The sequence below is a fragment of the Salvelinus alpinus genome, chromosome 35 (genome assembly GCF_045679555.1).
Source record: "Salvelinus alpinus chromosome 35, SLU_Salpinus.1, whole genome shotgun sequence".
NCBI classification, from domain to species: Eukaryota; Metazoa; Chordata; class Actinopteri; order Salmoniformes; family Salmonidae; genus Salvelinus; species Salvelinus alpinus.
This window is the reverse complement of record NC_092120.1, coordinates 12,917,771-12,930,659: the sequence shown is the minus strand read 5'-3', so window position 1 is coordinate 12,930,659 and position 12,889 is coordinate 12,917,771. Positions and strand designations below refer to the sequence as shown.

General features: G+C 43.3%; 1 protein-coding gene across 1 annotated transcript in view; it reads left to right on the top strand.

Annotated features, from left to right (window-relative positions):
* Positions 1-10,433: 10,433 nt before the first annotated feature.
* LOC139564565 (lamin-A-like) overlaps positions 10,434-12,889 on the top strand; it is a 28,870-nt gene continuing 26,414 nt past the window's right edge. Inside the window, exon 1 of the mRNA XM_071384184.1 lies at positions 10,434-10,624. The gene's annotated coding sequence lies outside the window, so the exon portion shown is untranslated. The remainder of the gene's footprint in view (positions 10,625-12,889) is intronic.

Genomic DNA, 12,889 nt, shown 5'->3' with positions numbered 1-12,889 from the left:
GAGATACAAGTATTTTTTTCCATTATTTGGGATATGAGTTAACAGAATATAAACTTTTAAAACGGAGACTTTCCCTAGACAGTTACCAGTGGTGGAAAAAGTACCCAACTGTCATACTTGAGTAAAATATCATTTAATAGAAAATGACTCAAGTAAAAGTAAAAGTCACCCAGTAAAATTCTACTTGATAAAAGTATTTGGTTTAAAATATACTTAAAGTATAAATCATTTCAAATTCCTTAAATTAAGCAAACCAGATGGCACCATTATCTTGTTTTTTTAATTTACGGAAAGCCAGGGTCACACTCCAACACTCAGACTATCAGGGATCAAGGTAAGACCCAAGTGCAGAATGTGTGAAGTAACAATGTTTATAATAACCACAGGGGCAGGCAAACGACAGGTCAAGGCAGGCAGGGGTCGATAATCCAGAGTAGGAGCAAAGGTACAGGACGGCAGGCAGGCTCAGGGACGGGCAGAGTCAATAACCAGGAGGATGGGAAAAGGAGAGGCTGGGAAAAGACAGGCGCTGACAGGACGAACGCTGGTAAGCTTGACAAACAAGACGAACTGGCAACAGCCAAACAGAAAACACAGGTATAAGTACACAGGGGATAATGGGGAAGATGGGCGACACCTGAAAGGGGGTGGAGACAAGCACAAAGACAGGTGAAACAGATCAGGGCGTGACACAGATATAATCTACAATCAAAGCATGTTGGTTTAGTGAGTCCGCTAGATCAGAGGCAGTAGGCATGGGATGTTTGGTTGATAAGTGTGTGAATTGGACTATTTTCCTGTCCTGCTAAGCATTCAAAATGTAACAAGTACTTTTGGGTGTCAAGGAAAATGTACGGGATACAAAGTACAATATTTCTTAAGGAATGTAGTGAAGTAAAAGTAAAAGTAGTCAAAAATATAAATAGTGAAGTACAGATACCCCAAAAAACTACTTAAATGGTACTTTAAAGTATTTTTACTTAAGTACTTTACACCACTGACAGTTACTTTAATCTCTTGTACTTTTTCTGGTCTTTTTGTGTGTTTATTCTAGGTGAACAAAGTCATAATGCTTAACAAAGCAGTGTACATACATAGAACGTTAGGTTACAGACGTAACCTTGGTTCTCTGAGTAGAGTAAGGGGCCGCCAAATTACTTATGGGAACTCCTTCCCCTTCACGTGATGATACTTACTAGCAAAGATGTATACAGTCACGCCACACCCTTACTGTACCTACATGACCTGTCACTATAAAAGACGGTGTGGCATGACCTACTGTCTATTAATTCACTTGAACTCCACGGAGGTGGAGGAACAACATGAAAGCTTGGCGACCCATTACTCTACTCAGAGAACCAAGGTTACATCCATAATCCAACATTTTCTTTAATTTTCGTAACTGGTCACCAAACAACCTATGGGAAAGGCTGTACCTCAGAGGTCTTTCGGACAACAGAGTGGGATAACTCACCATTTAACTTATTCCAGATGAGTCCCTGGGATGTCCTTATTTCCACTACAGGATGCAACATAATATAATTACTCAACAGGGTAACACAACATTTCAACTGTGGTGTACAACTGTATACACACGCAAGCTGAAAGCTAGAACTTACAACGTGAGGCTTCAATTGGGTGCAACAGCATCAAGCGTGGAAAGCCTCTGTATAGAACATCCATCTCACTGATGGTTGATAAGTACAAGGTTCACAGTACGCTCACTTATCTGGGTTGACAGGGCGTGCCGTGTCCAGAACCACAGACCCCACTGATGGTGTGGACATAACATTGAGTCTTTAGTTCCTCATGAAAGTCATGGTTGTTGCCCAACTTGCAGAAGCACAGATAAAGTCCAGGGAGGCCCCTCTGAACAGGGCCAATGAAGTGTCCATACCCCTGGTGGATTGTGCTACCACGCTGTCTGGATTTGGTCTACCTTCTGCAGCGTATCACTTTGACACTGCATTGGTAATCCAATGTACCAGTCTCTGCTTCCCCTTTGTGTTATCCCCATAACACACAAAAAGCTGTTCTGTTTGACGAACAGTTCTTGTTGCAGCAAGATAGGCACTCAATGCCCGAACAGAGAAAAGTGTTTGTAACTAACAACTCTCCTGTGAGAAGTGGGGAGACGGGTGAAATGCTGCTATGATTAAGGGCTGGTTAGCATGTGATGATGAAAGCACCTTAGGAAAGAATACTGGATTTGGCCAAAGCACTGCCTTAGATCCATCTTCTGCTAAAGTAGGGCATGAAGGATGGATAGAAAGCTTATGTAATTCTCCAACACGCTTGGCTGAAACAATAGCCAATAGAAAGGCAGTCTTGACTGAGAGCTCACATAGCTCAAGTGAAGAGTGGCTCAAATGGTGGGCTCATAAGTGACAGTAGGACAACATCTGACTCCCATGAGGGTGCTGAAGGAGCCTTGGGGGGCCGTAGCCTGTGGGCACCTTTCATGAATTGCGATACTACAGGGTGTGCCCATGGTGATGCAACTGCAGTCTTGTCATGACCCATAGAGATGGCTTCCACATACACCTTCAATGTAGATGGAGACTTCCCTGCAGCCATAAGCTCCTGGAGGAAAGTCAAAATGACAGAAATTGGGCAGGAAGATAGCGATTCTGCTTGGTCGACACCACCTCCTGAATACATGGTTCGCGTAGAGCAGGCCTGGGCAATTCCAGTCCTCGGGGGCCTGATTGGTGTCACACTTTCCACCATTCCTAGCAAACACAGCTGATTTAAACTAATTGCATTTTTAACTGAAGATCATGATTAGTTGATTATTGGAATCAGGTGTGTTAGCTGGTGCTGGGGGAAAAGTGTGACACCAATCAGGCTCCCATGGACTGGAGTTGCCCAGGCCTGGGGTAGAGGATCCTCTGGCTGCCTGAATTATCAAGCAGCCAGCATTGCAGCATTGCATTGCATCAAGCATTGCAGCTACAAGGCGGTCACGTTCGGGGGCAACACCCACAACTTCACTATGCTGGGTTTGGGGTGCCAAAGCTTACCGTTCTTGTGACAGGAGGTTCGCTCAAAGAGGGAGTTCCCATGGTTGGGAGGTTGTCAGCTGTACAACGTCTGAAAAATGGTGATGCTGTGGCCAATGTGGAGCAACAAGTAGAACTGACTCGCTCATGAGACTGATCTTCCTCAAGACCTGAGGGAGCAAGGGAGTTGGTGGAAATGCATACAGCAGACCTCTTGGCCATCTGTGTGGCCAAGGTGGCCTAATTGACACTTTATTGAGAACCAAATAAGACAATAGTTTGAGTCTTGCGATGTGAGCAGATCGACGATGGCCCTTCCGAATCACGCCCAGATTATCTGTGGGATGTATCATCCAGACTGAAGGAAGAGGGCCTCCTCTGGAGAGGTCTGCTGCCTGATTCTCCACCCCTGGCAGATGTATTGCTCCGAGGGACGTAAGGTGTCTGTTTGCCCAAACCAGAGGTGCCTTTGCTATCTGGTACAGTGCCATTGACCTCAGTCCGTCCTGGTGGTTGATGTGTGCAACCACGGTTGTGTTGTCTGTCCGTATCAGTACATCTTGTCCTCTCAGTACCGGGAGGAAGTGCCAGAGTGCAAGGTGAACCTCCTGGCGCTCCAGTACGTTGATGTAGCCATTGTCCATGGTGCTGACCATACACCATGGACCACTGACTGGTTCAAGAATGCTCCCCATCCCTGTAGGGAGGCATCTGTGGTCAAAGTCACCCGGTATCACGTCTACTCCCGCTCCCCTGCTCCTGTGCTTGACATCGCCGGTCTACTAACTACCGGTCCTGGCAACTCATCATTACGCACACCTGTGCCCCATCATTAGGCGCACCTGGACTTCACCACTACCTTTATTACTTCCCCTTTATCTAGCACTCTGATGTATCACCCATCAGGCAGTATTGTTTCTGTTTTCATGTTCAGATGCTACTCCTGTTTTTGTATTCTATCTATGTTCATTCTGATTAAACTTACCGACTGCACCTGCTTCCTGACTTCCTGCGTCTTCGTCACACCTGGTTGTGAACTGTGGCTAGGAGAACTCCACTGGGAGTTTGAGGTGCTAGGGGCCACCATTGTATTGCTCTCCAGCAACTCATTGAAATGGTAATCTTTTTGTGTTTGTCCCTTCTGTTATACCAGCGCTGTATTGGCCGCATGTGGAGCAAGCCTAATGATACAAAATGGACTGCAGCAGCTAGGTGTCCTAGGAGCCTCTGAGTCTCTAGCGCTGTCACCTGTTTTCTCAGTTTGAATGTTGAAAAACAATTTGTCAAAGATACCACTCTTTCTGTAGAGTGTTGCTCGCATGATTTGGTTGTCCAATGTCAAGCCCAGAATGTGCACACATTGAGTGGGGACCAGATAACTATTTTTTAAGTTAATTGTTAGTCCCAACTCAGAGGTGATGTGAGACCATGGATGTGTGTGCCAAGGCTTGGCTTTGTGACCCTACACATATTACACATCGTGTGGAGTTCCCATAGGTTGTTTGGCGACCTGTTTCAAAAACAAAAGAGAACCACAGATAAATGTAGGTAATAAAGTAGTCAGTGTAGCCTCCAGTATCAATGTTAATGCAGATTCTCTATTCACACATTTTTTATTTCAATTCTATGAGCATGGTCATTATTTTCTAGCAATTAGAATAGGTATATTAAATCCAGACCCTTGTAACAAACAACATTATGGATAGATTTCAGTTATTGCATTTTATGGAAATCTGATGACACCAAATGCTGTTATACTGTATGCAAATTGATCAGTGCAATGGGAAAAAGTGAAAATGTCATCTAACTCATGGTAGATGGGCATCTTAAGGCTAAATTCATCTTAGAACCATAGGATATTATGGTTCTAACGATGAACTTAGCCTTAAGATGCTCTTCAGAAACCGGGCCCAGATCTACCATGGGATTTTGGGCCCAGATCACAGCCTACTACGTTGGCTGATCATTTAAGAAAAGTGTCAATTTAAACTAAGAAACAAATAGAGCTCGCCTACAGATAATTTGCCTCATATTTAGCCCCATTTTCTATTCAAAACAAACGGTTCTACTGTGAAAATATCGACAATTCAGGTAGGGTGCTCGCCTCTTGAATTGGAATATTTCATATTTAATGAAAATAGTTCAAAAGTATTTTTATGCAACCTCCTACCTGCCACTTCACGTATCTTCGGGGAACGTTTCTCGCACACACCAGCATTAATTACAGCAATAGTCGCCAGGTAGCGGGCGCGCCAGAGATAGCCAGACTTGTTAATTGGGCCAAGGAACAGAAGTTGGGTTTTGGAGAAACGCCATCAGTGCGTGCTCTGCAAGCAATACAACGGATGAAGGCACAGCAAAGGTGAGGTGAACAGATAGATGTGGTTATGGACAGCGAGAAAGAAGGGCCAAGTACAGTGTGAAGATGTGTGATGAGGAAAAATGGTACCAAGTACAAACCGTATTCCGCTGTCTCTGATGGCTCAGAAATGTTACCTGACTACAGTGGGGATGAATTACCTGGGATGGCAGGTATAGTGAAGACCTCCGAGTCCGAGCCTCGCCCCGATGGACATGCAAAGGATGATTCGGGCCCAGTGGGAGTGAAGTTTTTGTAGAAAGTGGATCCCTGCCTTTTGGCTGATCTACATGTAGTCTTAGGCTGGGTAGAAAAGAAGTTGGGTACTGTTAAATAGGTGAAGGTGTGAGGACAGACGCTAGGAGACGAGAAGCAAGTACAGGGAGTGAAGATTTAATGGATAAACGGACATATAACGAAACAAAACCAGCGTCTGGACAGGGAGAACAAAACGGCATTAATGCAGACACGGGGAAGAAACTGAGGAAGTGACATATAGGGGAGGCAATCAATAAAGTAATAGAGTCCAGGTGAGTCCCATGAAGTGATGATGCGCGTAATGATGGTGACAGGTGTGCGTAATGATGGGCCGCCTCGAGTGCCAGGGAGGGGCAGCGGGTACAGGCGTGACAGTACACCCCCCTCTAGGGGCGCCACCCGGCATCCCACTTGGGAGAGCCTGAAGGGCCGGCTGAGGCATGGGAGCCTGATGAGCCAGCTGAGGCGTGGAAGCCTGACAAGCTGGCTGAGGCGTGGGAGCCTGACGAGCCGGCTGAGGCATGGGAGCCCGACGAGCCAGCTGAGGCATGACGTGGGATGGGAGCCTGTCGAGCCAACTGAGGCAAGAAAACTTTTCGAGCCAGCTAAGGCATGGTAGCCCGACGAGCCAGCTGAGGCACCCCCGGTTCCTTCGGCACCCGGACCCGGACCCGACGTCACCAACCCCAACAAAAAAGCAAACTTGCTGATCCTTCCAATATTGGTGTCTGCATCTTATGACGAAAGACACTGGGAGACGAGAAGCAAGTTCAGGGAGTGAAGATTAAATGGATAAACGGACATATAACAAAACAAAAACATTGTCTGGACAGGGGAAACAAAATTACATTAATGCAGACACGGGGAAGAAACTGAGGAAGTGACAGTATAGGGGAGGCAATCAATAAAGTAATAGAGTCCAGGTGAGTCCCATGAAGCGCTGATGCACGTAACGATGGTGACAGGTGTGCGTAATGATGTGCCGCCTGGTGCCCTCGAACGCCAGAAAGGAGGAGCGGGAGCATGCGTGACAGAAGGTAGCTCGAAGTGGACTTGTGATAACTTTCTGTGTTTCTTCCGTTCAGAGGAAGCAGACACTTCACTTCACATGACTAGGGACAAGACCTGTGACTTGCTTTGCTCTCCGGAGCAGGGCACCTTTGACTGGAGTGGCATTAAATGTTGAGATTAGGCAACTGAAATGGAAAATTCCCTGTTTCTGTGACGCCCGCCGTTTGGTTCGAAGCAGTCCTTGTGGCAAACGAGGTGAAACTGACAAGACATTACATTGTCTGTCCTTTTGAGTTTTGAAGCAGACCTGATCAAGTCATGTAAAGATATGCAGTTATCCAGTGAGAGCTTTTCTGCCAAACACATTAAGGTGTTAGAGATGCCAAACTTATGATCATGTTGCAGCAGTGTGTAGGAGGGAGAATCCAAAATGTGAGAAGTGTGTAGGAGGGCATGGAACAAAGGAATGTGTAGTATCGGTGTAAAAAACTGTGTGTGCCAATTGTCGGGGTGCCCATGTTGCTAGGGATCAGAAGTGCCCGGTGCGAGAGAGACAGGTTGAGGTTGCCAGGGTTAGAGTAGAACAGAAAGCGTTGTATGCTGAGACAGTGAAAAGAGAAGGGGATGATAGGTCAAGGGTGAGAAGTAGGCCTAGGGTCAATACAGAGTGATATGAATTTGTGCTTCAGTAAGGTTTGGTTCTTAGAGTTCATTGCCATGGTTATCAACTATACCACAGAAATGGAACATAAATCGCAGAAAATAGATGTTGTGGTGGCACCTGCAGAGAAGTACTTGGGTGCACGAGGTTTTACTGCAGAAGAGTTACAAGGTTTGTTGAACGTAAGAGTCCCGTCCTCCCAGGCCACTGGCCTGGTGTAGGATCAGTTAGATGATTATTCTTCACATTTTACTGGTGAAACTGCATCTGCACGTCAATCATTTGATTGATCTCAATCAGTTTCATGGGAATAGCCTATGCATTTCGATCTTCTTGAATTACTGTTTCGTGAGCGAATTAGAGCAGATGGTGTCATCAAACTATTAGCCTTTTTTGTATTTTGTTTCAATGAAAGCATATATTCTTCCTTGTGGCTCTGTTGAGTTTTGTCTTTTGAGATTTGTTGCTGTTGTACTATTCAGCTTTGGCTAACCATCCTAAAATCTAGTTAGAAATTAGGGGGTGTTATTGTTGCAACGGTAACATTGTAGACATGCTATGCTATTATAGTCGCTTCTGTTATGTGATCTTGTGAGACATTGATTCAGCTTTGAACAAAATTTACTAAATGAGCACCATTGTGAGAAGTGATAATCTTCTACTTGTAATAATATAATAAGTGATGAGTAGGACTATTAAATATAGCCAACAGTGTTATTTTAAACAATTGGAGCGCCCTTGGTAGTTCTAAAGGGACAGCGCTAAATGAATTTTGATTTGATTTAATTAGCTTGAACACATGGTTACAATATACCCTATTATAGAATAAAAGAAAACAGAGGTGAACTATCAATTCATAGAATTTATTTGCATATATTTAATCATCAAATAAATTGACCAAGTAGTGAACATAAATTGCAGGCAATTTGTTTTAAAACAGCCATAAAATCAAGTTTTTGGTGTGGTGTAGCCTAGTCATGCATCTCAATGAACTATAATCTAAATGCATTATTACCTCCAACTTGGCCCGATTCAAATTTCCAATTTCCCACCCTGACATACCAAGCTATAATGGGCCCTATGTCTCAACCAATAGCCAATATAGGCTAAATATCCCGAGCAGGGCTAAAGGAACATCCAGAAAGGGTCAGGCTCTTGTGATTTGTGGTAGCGACTCTGGTTCAGGTGTCCTCAGCAGAATGGTGTTGCCGTAACCAAGTGGTCACATATTGTTCTGGGTTCCACTGCGCAAGAGGGGGTCGGTGGAGTTGTATGAACATCAAGGTGAATTTCGATTTTTTTTCAACGTTCTGATTGGCCAAAGTTTTCAAGCCTCCAGCGGGCCTTCGCAGTGCACACATGTAGCCTACAGTTCTTCATCATTCTCACCAACGCCAGAGAGAAGACAGGGAAGAAACCATAATTTACACTACCTACCTCTAGGCTGCTGTAGCCTACATATTTACAGCGCATTCAGAAAGTATTCAGACCCCTTCCCTTTATCCACATTTTGTTACATTACAGCCTTATTCTAAAATGGATTTAAAATATGTTTTTCTCATCAATCTACACGGAATACCCCATAATGACAAAACGAAAACATTTTTATTTTAAAGTTTTTGCAAATGTATTAAAAATAACAAACAGAAATACCTGATTTACATAAGTATTCAGACCCTTTGCTATGAGACTCGAAATTGACCTCAGGTGCATCCTGTTTCCATTGATTATCCTTGAGATGTTTCAACAACTTAATTGGAGTACACCTGCGGTAAATTCAATGAATTTCACATGATTTGGAAAGGCACACACCTGTCTATATAAGGTCCCACATGTCAGAGCATAAACCAAGCCATGAGGTTGAAGGAATTGTCCGTAGAGCTCCGAGACAGGATTGTGTCGAGGCACAGATCTGGGGAAGGGTACCAAACAATGTCTGCAGCATTGAAGGTCCCAAAGAACACAGTGGCCTCCATCATTCTTAAATGGAAGAAGTTTGGAACCACCAAGATTCTTCCTAGAGCTGGCTGCCTGGCCAAACTGAGCAATCGTGGGAGAAGGACCTTGGTCAGAGAGCTCCAGAGTTCCTCTGTGGAGATGGGAGAACCTTCCAGAAGGACAACCATCTCTGCATCACTCCACCAATCAGGCCTTTTGGTAGAGTGGCCAGACGGAAGCCACTCCTCAGTAAAAGGCGCATGACAGCCCGCTTGGAGTTTGCCAAAAGGCACCCAAAGGACTCTCAAACCATGAGAAACAAGATTCTTTGGCCTGAATGCCAAGCGGCACGTCTGGAGGGAACCTGGCACCATCCCTACGGTGAAGCAAGGTGGTGGCAGCATCATGCTGTGGGGATGTTTTTCAGCAGTTTTGATAACCATGTACATTTTTGTAGTCTTGCATGATGTACCACTTCCCTTTTTCCACATTTTGTTACGTTACAACCTTATTCTAAAATGGATTCCATTTTTTCCCCCCTCATCAATCTACACGCAATACCCCATAATGACAAAGCGAAAAACAGTTTACATTTTTTTTTTTAGCAAATGTATTAAAAATACCTGATTTACATAAATTTTCAGACCCTTCGCTATGGAGCTCAATTAGCATTTTTGAATCTGAGAGTAAATAGAGCTTAAAATATTGGTAAACATCACCTTGTCTGAGAGAGATTTACATGGTTATCAAAAATTCACGCCAGGGTAAGCCTACACAACACACAACACTTATTTTAAGTGTTTCTAAAATTCCCCATGGGAAAAATTAACGCTGAAAAAACGATTGGAACTATTTCCCTGTTTTAACGCAAGATTCTATGGGTATTATGACACCGCCACTGTGGGGCTCTATTTGGTTTGTCATTCTATCATTTTTCATGGAATTTTTGTGGTAATTGAATGTAGTTGATTCGGAATTCATAAGAATTAATTTCCCGTGTATTCTCAAAATTAAAAAGCTTCCTCAGTTCTACACACCTGTATGTCGGTGTAGGGTTAGTGGTGCCATTTTTTTCCTTTTCCCCGTTCCTTTTTTATTTTTGTATCACAAAATTCATATAACCTGACTGACAACACACTACCGCACAGTAGGTGGCGGCATGCTCAAGCAAAATGAGCGAACGCCATGATACCAAAGAAGAAGACATTGGCGGGCGTAGCAATGTAATTACTCAAATTTGCAGATGGCTGTAACACTATATGCCATGTAGTTTACATCAGTATTTCAAACAAATTGTAGGCTATTTAAATGTAACATCCGGGTGACAAATGCGCAGGTTTTTGAAGTGGCTTTCTTTCATCTGTCAACAAACCAAAAAGTCCCCACCTGGTTTTGGTAAGTTTTATCAAAGAAGCCAATATGGCCATATGTCTGTTGAGGTGAGTTTGTTTATCCGCAAATATATAGGTTACCACTTCTTTTCAGGTGAAATGGTTTGCTGTTTTCAATCAGCATTTTTCCGTCAAGTTTCTTTCTATAATATGTTTCCTAAAATGTAATTCCTGCACTTCACGTCAGTCAGCGTTCTCATTAACAGTTGGCCGGTGGGTGGCGCCTATGCCTTTGTTTCTGCCTGTGTTTACTGAAGGAGGAATAATTGTCTGGACTGAATGGATAACAGAAGGCAGGAGGGGGCGCGGCCACGTGTCTCTTAAACGTCAAGTACTACCTACCAACATGTTCATTCCAAACGAATGGAATGATGAGAGATGAATTACATTAAATTCCCGACCCATATTTGGACCTGCTCATCATCATCAGTCTCAGTAGTCACTCGCTAGATATTCAGTCAGCCTCATAAACAAGTTGTTAGGATTAGGAGGTGGCACATTGGAGCTCTTTTCCCTTTTGAGCCCTATACCCTCTTTGTCTGTTCCTTTGGGACACTTCACAATCACATGTTCCTAATTATGCAAATGGACCTTGATCCTTTGTCCCTTGAGGTCCTGTATCTTTTGGACCCACCCAAAGGGAGGATGCTGCACAAAACAAAGTTAGCACATTGTCTGCCAATGTAGTCCTACTGTACTCTGCTCTGCTGATACATTTTGTAAATCAGGAGCAGAAGAGTAGAGCATCTGAAGTGAAGCCTGCCATTCTTCCCCTGAGGGTAAAGGATATACAGTTAATACTAGTCGGACAATGCATCAAAAGCTATTCATACACCATGCAGTATAAACCACCGTAGCATACATTGAACTTTAATACAATGTAGGCTAATGTATATTTAAAAAGTTACATTATTTTTTAACTTTGTAGAGATTGATCTTGGTCACAAAACCACATTTGATTAAAAAGGTTTGCGAGATGGATATGTTTGCAGCTTTGGTTGCTCAATAGTACATTCACAATTCACACTCAATAAACTAAGGCAGATAGATGGGCTACACCGAAGCAAACAGCCTATAGCAACCTGTTTCAACTGCATGTCAAAAATGATACTCTGTAGCTGTTTGTTCATTTTTCAAGCTAACAAAATAAACCTAGGTGGAATTATGAAATAGACTAGGATATGCCTTGCAGTGAGAAATGTAACAAGTGATACTACTGTTAAGGGTAACATGAAATGATACTGTAATCACGATTCGGGTGAATATTCCATACTATGTGATTGCTATTTACAGTTTTACTGTGGCCTTAGAAGATACGAACAACATGTACAGTAGATTTCCCAGCGTTCTGTACAGGTGGCTTATTAACGATTTGATGACGTTACAGCATGAACAATAGGCTGTTTTCTCCATAGTGCAAAGGCTGTTCATTTTGTTGAAAGAGTTGACACGGTGGCCAGTGTCTGATAGAGCGTTTTAAGAATGATACCAGGACAAAGCAAGAGCAGATGTGAGTACAGTATACCTGCTGGTCATAGCAACTGTGATATGAAAGTAACTGTAAATGTACCATACCCAGTCAAAGATAGTCTCTGTATGATTATACTGTGATATGAGAATTATTGCAGCATTTATTCAAGCCCTAAATGAGAGGCCATGAAGGAAACGAGATGAGGAAAGGAAGTAATTTTATTTTTCTTTGGTTTTGAAACAGGAATGTTACTGTAGGGGATGTTCTGAATATTTGCCTGTAAACTCTTCAAGTCCCCTCTTCCATTAATTGTTCAGGGCCAAATTCTTACCCCTCATTCCTGTACGTAGTGCATCAGCATTCATTTGTAAAATAAAATAAAAATAAAAACATTTAGATTGCTCAACAGAGTGCCTTGGGATTTTTGCTGCCCTCTTGGAATGCTATAGGGGCATGGAAAAAAATAGTGAAAGAGAATGAAAAATAAAGGGCTGACTGCAGAGTTAACATGCCTTTTGTTTCCTCTTATGTCTCGTAAGTTGCATCCTGCCTGTTGACTGGAGGAGTGCCTCAGAGTTGGAGCATTCACTCCTGGCCCTGGATTTCAGCGGACCCACTTTGTGTGTTGGTTTTACATCAAGCAACTGCCTTCATCCAAACCCTGAAATGAAGTCCGATCTCTAATTGTTTGCGGCTGTGAGGATACCAGTATCATAATATTTTTTTCGACTGCAAAAATGAGAACACGAAGCAGACAAGTCTTTGGTCCTTTAAAACCCAACCACATAATATAGTGTG